The sequence below is a fragment of the Acomys minous genome (assembly GCF_964271855.1).
Source record: "Acomys minous genome assembly, chromosome: 3".
Taxonomy (NCBI): domain Eukaryota; kingdom Metazoa; phylum Chordata; class Mammalia; order Rodentia; family Muridae; genus Acomys; species Acomys minous.
Window position 1 is genome coordinate 123,815,805 of NC_140485.1, and position 6,281 is coordinate 123,822,085.

The window sequence follows — 6,281 nt, forward strand, 5'->3', positions numbered from 1 at the left end:
GAAGGAAAACTGTGAAGTAAATGTATTTTACTCTTTGCCATAGCATTCTTGGAGATCTAAGAGATTCTTTCTTTTTTTTTTAATTCTACCTTACAAAAAATACCATTTATTTTTGCCAAGTTGCAGTAAAAAATGATTTTTTAAATTTCATCTTGTTGCTTGAACAGCAGCTAGCAACACATGATACATTGATCACAAATTAATGCACTGGTATTTTTTACACAAGTTTTAAACATAAACATCCTTTAATATACACGGAACAAATATAATTAGAACCCTAAAGAAATACCATTCTATTGAACGTTACATAGTGCAGGCCTGTCACAGATTTCATCAGAATTACCTGTTTCTATGATGCTCTTAAAGATTATAAAGCTCTCCCTGTATTTCTCTTCTACCTCCAACTTGCTACACATCTCTTGTCAGCTTTTAATATGCAATGAGAGTATGTTTGAAACCAATAAGATAAGTTTAGCCTAATTCATCTACTAAAAATATCCAAATTAGAAAATGAAAGCTGTACTCTAGAAATTAGGAAGAATCATCAGTCTCTTCCCATGCCAAACTAAGCAGGTTAGGTAGATTCAGTCTGCCCTATGATCTACAAATTCAAACAGTGGCAAGCTTCTACCTCTCACATAAATATGCAAAGAAGTAATATAAATTAATATTCTACAGAAGAGAGATTTGAAAATAATATTAATAATTGTTGTTTAATAACAATTGACTATTAATAATTTGATGGTCAAAATGTGTTGCTGATTGGATCCTATACGCCAAAAGTCCAAAAGTCCACAGATAAAGAATTAATATGTTGGTATGTACTGGGATCCTGATGAGCTGAGGCTTCATGGAGGTTCTGGCAGCCAGTGGTGGTGTGAGACGTCTGGCCCTCTATTTGTTATACTACGTCATGAATCCCACTATGACATATATGCTAACTCACAGAGCCCCTCAATAAGAGAGCTAACTAATCACAAAATAAAACCTCAAAAACCACAGGAAAAATAATTGTTTAGGAAATTTTATAGTAATAAAAATCTAACGAAGACAATTAGATACTAACTTAAGTGTAGCAAGAGAATTTATGTATCTAGTCTCATACCCAATCTGAAGGAATGTCCCTAAATAGCATGCTATCAGAGAAAAATATACAGAAATTACTGTGAATAACTACAAGTACTAATACAACAGATAAAGACTGAACAAATTGCTCTGAGATTATAAAAATAATAAATAAATAAATAAATAAATAAATAAATAAATAAACAAAGGAATCTTCCAAAGAAAGATACACAGAGCTATATTCTTCATTATTAAATATGTTCTAAATATATACAAAATTTTAATTTTTTTAAAAAGGCTATACTCTAACAAAATTAGCATTTCACCTTTATTGCTATGTTCAGAGGATGATGTTTTTTCTGAATTATCACTTTGTTGATTTAACTAATAAATATGACTCACTTCTGTGTGCTATGCAATTATCAGCAAATTTATTTATTTATAATTCATACAAATTTCTGAGATAACAGTGCACCACTTATTAAATTACTCAATGTACCCAGACACTGAAATGACATTATTATCTAGATCCAGGTTTGAAAGACGAAATGAAATGTTATATAATTGGTTTTTATGTAATATTATTCATTCTCATATTTCAATCCAGATAGTTTCATGGGCTTTATCTGATAAACAGTGTTCAATGTTATAGAGATGAAGTAATAGATTAGATTCAATTTCATTCTCAAGATACTTGCATAGCATGCATATTCATTTCCTCATTAACATTAATTCACTTTATTCATAGTAATTTAAGACATGGAATGAGAACATACAGACCACCATGTTCAATATATTGCCTACTATTGTGATTTTTTTTTTAGGTAAATGAACAGTTGTAAGCATTCAGTTGTATTCAAAAAAATCTGTCAAGTATGGTGGTAGACAAAAAAAAAAATGTAATGGGATTGTTATTACCTGTGTCCTCCTCAGTTATATCCTCCTCAGACAAGCCCTTGGGCACCTCTGCATGCCAGTTTCAGTACTGCCATGTAGAAGCCCTATATCTATATAGCGTATTCATTTCTTTTGAGGCTAATATGTTTATAGGCAAATGTGAAATAAATACTCTTCACAGCATAGCATCAAGAGAGTGAATAAAAGATGTTACTATTTTTCCCCAGAAATAGATAATGTCCACATAAATATGATAATAAATATTAAGGAAACAGAATCTATACCTCACACAGTACTAGAAAGTGGCCTTGTGCTTTCCAAAAGAAATTTGCCAAAATCTACATATTATAAAACCAAAGACAAAGGCTACCTAGACAAGCGAAAGAACAAAGTTCAATTAATATCCATAGAAGACCCTACTCATGGAACATGGAGTAGTCTGAGACTATAATCTTGGAAGGAAAAATTGACTCAAAAATGAGTTTAAGGCCTAGTATATTATGAGTCTAATAAAAGAGGTAAGGCAGCTGGGGGTGGTAGCTCACAACTGGAATCATAGATCTCAGGGGGCTAAAACAGCACAGCTGAGATTGAGGACAGCCTGGGTGACATAATGAGACTATGAATCAAGAAAATAGTAAGGTTGGTTGTTGAAGGTTATTTTTATAAAACAGTTTATTAGTTTATTTCTAAACCCAGCTATCACACAAATAATGGAGACTCTTTGATATTTGTTTATAAGGCTTTATAACACAATCTTGAGCAGTTTAAGTCTGTTCTTAACCCTCTATGTTATCCTGACTCCATCTTTGCCAAAATCCCCAAATCACTTGCTTTTCAGTTCTTTCTTGCTCCAGCTGAATCTTCATCTCTCCTGTATCTTTGCCTGCAGCTGAATTCCCTTCTGAATCCTCTACACCCTCTTCTAATTTCTCTTACCCTGGCTGGCAGGAAGTCCAGACCTATTTTCTCCCCTGCTCAATGATTGGCTATAAAGCTGCTTTATTGTCATACAAGGGGACAATTAAGAAGCAGAGTTTATACAACACTGAGACAGGAGATTCTCAGAACAAAGCTTGCACCCAGATATGGGTGATACAGAAATTAGGATTTGAATTAAGCAATAACCTTATGCCTACATCTTGCCCTTTTAGACTAATAAGAGTCTCCTTTTATACAATAACTATATATAATAATAATTATGAAAATTATTAGGTTAGATTTACATTATTTTTGGCTTCTTTGCATAAGTATTCTACTATATCATTTTCTATCATCCTAAACAATTTAAATGTAACTGTGAGACTGTAAGTATCTAATCTTCAACCATATCAGAGACTTAGGAAGGAATTAATGTTACCTAATATGTAGGAAGTGCTGGCAAGCAGCTTCCAAAAATATAGAAATTACAGTGACATTTTGCTGCCTAGACAGTCCCCAAAAATTCTTCTATAATGTGGGAGCATCTTCTTCAGCCTTCTGGTTCAGAATATTTGACAGACTTTTGCGTGAAGCAAGAATTATAAAGGACTTGCCAATCTTCTCCTTCCGAATCTTGACAGTTGATTCTCCTGAGTCCAGTTTGTCCAGTTTTGGACAATATTCTCTCTGTAACTGACACAAAGACATTTTCTTACCCATTGGCTTGCTTGCCACACATGAAGCCTTTGATGATCTTTAAAATAGAATGTGGTGCTGGCACACCATGAACAGACATGTCTCATATCAAAAAAGCCTTAGGTTAACAAAATATTTAAATTCCATATTCTGTAGATCTCTGAGGTTTTTTTGAAGACCATCTATTTTATCTGAATTGTTTGTTTTTAACTATTTTCCATTTATCAATCTAGAAAACATTTATTTGTAATTAACTAAACTAGTATCTAATATGACTATGAATTTGATTATCTGACTTCTAATATGCATTTCTTTTTTTCTTCTTTATTAATTTATTCTTGTTACATCTCAATGGTTATCCCATCCCTTGTATCCTCCCATTCTTTTCTCCCTCCCATTTTCCCCTTATTCCCCTCCCCTATGACTGTTCCTGAGGGGGATTACCTCCCCCTGTATATATTCATAGGGTATCAAGTCTCTTCTTGGTAACCTGCTGTCCTTCCTCTGAGTGCCACCAGGTCATTTCTTACTTGTCCTAAACAGTTCATAATAGAAGCTTCAAAATGACTAGAATTTAACATTGCGGTTCTTAAGAATTATATAGGTACAATACCTTAGCAGGATGCGACCAAATATAATCTTAAACCTATGTTAACATACAAAAATCTATACCAATGTAATGTTTTTATCTCAATAATGTTCTTTGGTCTAAAAGTAGATTCAATAATTTGCCCTTTTACTTATCATTCCTATAATTAGCCTCTTTAAAACAATAACAAATATCTAGCACCCATAAAATGACCAAAAACCATCTAACCCATCTTGGGAATGAGCAACTGCTTCCTGATGTTTTGGAACTTAGTTTTTCTCTTGGGGGCCCAAAAAAAAATGGGATGTTGGAATTGTGCTTAGGACACATGTAGGCAGGCACACAGGGCAGGCCTGGAGGGGGATAATCCACACAGGCTTCAGTGCAGCTGCCAGGGGAGAGGAGATGTCATGGGAGTGGGAAGCAACCATGTCCTACTGCCAGCAGGAAGGGGAAGCTCACAGCATATTTGTGAACAAAGAAGACCATGAAACTCCTAGCAGCGCAGAGCTGGTGGCCGATGACCCAAATGATCCCTATGAGAAGCACGGGTTGATTCTGGCCAATGGAGATATTACCTGGAATTTCCCATGTCTTGGGGGAATGGACAGCGGCCCCAGTGGAGATCAGTTCAAGTTTGCCTTTTCCTGCTTCCAACACAACACTGTATAGACCAGTTCAGGGCCATGCAGGAGTGCATGCAGAAATACCAGGACCTCTATCCCCTAGACAAGGAAGAGGAAGAGGAGGCAAAGCCAGAGGAGCAGGTGGAGGAAACAGCTGACACAAGGCCTCTGTAGCCTAAGAGCAGGGTTCAAGCTCCTGAAGGCTCCTGGCCCTGGCTGCCACCATATGACTTTCTGCACAATGCCTCTTGGTCACCTCTGTGAAAGCTCTTTCCCTTTGTGCACCATAATGTACAAAGTAACTTGTTTTTATGAGCAAGGGTCCTGGCCTCTTGAAGAAAAGGGGATGTGTGCACTTGTGTCCTGTATAAGCCTGTCTTTGAATGTTAGGCCACTGCTGGATGTCCTCCGTGATTGCCCTGTATTTTGCAACATTTAAATAATGTGCTGTGATTTCTCAGCAACCAAAAGTTGTTACTTAGGAAAGATTATCATGAGAAAGTTGATTTATTCTAATCCATTGTATGCCTTTTGGTAGATTTTACATCTCTTTGGAAAATTATTAGATGCCAAACTCCTTCAAGAGTGGACCCATTCCTATGGGAAGAAGCTGGTGGTTGGGTACTTAAGCTAGAATGCATGGGGCCGATGCCTTGATTCTGACAGCAAAATTTCTGAGTTTGCAGTTTGCGGGTCAGGCTCCATCCTGTCTTCAGTTATAGAGTAGTGTTGGACCCTGTGACTCCCAGTCTCTCCTAAGTGAAATAAGAGGCTTTCCATTTATTGGTTTATTTGGTTTGCCATTTATTGTTTTGCTGTTCAGAAAGCCCTTGTTTGGGGCCCATGTTCACTCAGTTCTCATACTGAGGTGGGGACCTAGCTGTTTCCAGAGCATAAACCAACAGAGGAATGTCTGAGTGAAGTATTTAATTAAAAAGAAACATTTTCTGTCAGGAAAAAAAAATGACATATTGTCCAGTCTTGAGAAAGCTAGCTGTAACTTTTGCTGTCCAGTCTCTAAAAACTGAGAAAGTTCAGAGTTTAACTAAAGTCCTGACTGGAACAGTCTGTGATGCTGGACAATCTAGATAGTCATTTTGAAATTGTCCCAGATGAAGATTTTCAAGAAAACATTGTCACTGTAAGTTGGATCACCTGGGCTGCTTGTCTTGTCTCTTTTACTGACTGGCCATCTTGCTTTCAGAGGTATTATTCTTTGTGTATTATTATGTGTATGGACTGTGCACTGAAGACAGTTCAGTTAAATATGATTCTCTGTAAATGAAGTTTTTATCTATGCCATTTAATAGAATGGTATGATAAGTCTGGAGGAATTTGTAGCCAAAGATTTATCATCCATGTGTAGCTAAAGCTCTAGCTGCAGACATTTTCTGTCTTAGTCAGTCTCAGAGATGTTCCCAAGTGGAGGGATCAGCAAATTATGTTAAATGTCCTGTTTGGTCTTCTTGATTTCTTTCCTTCTGTCT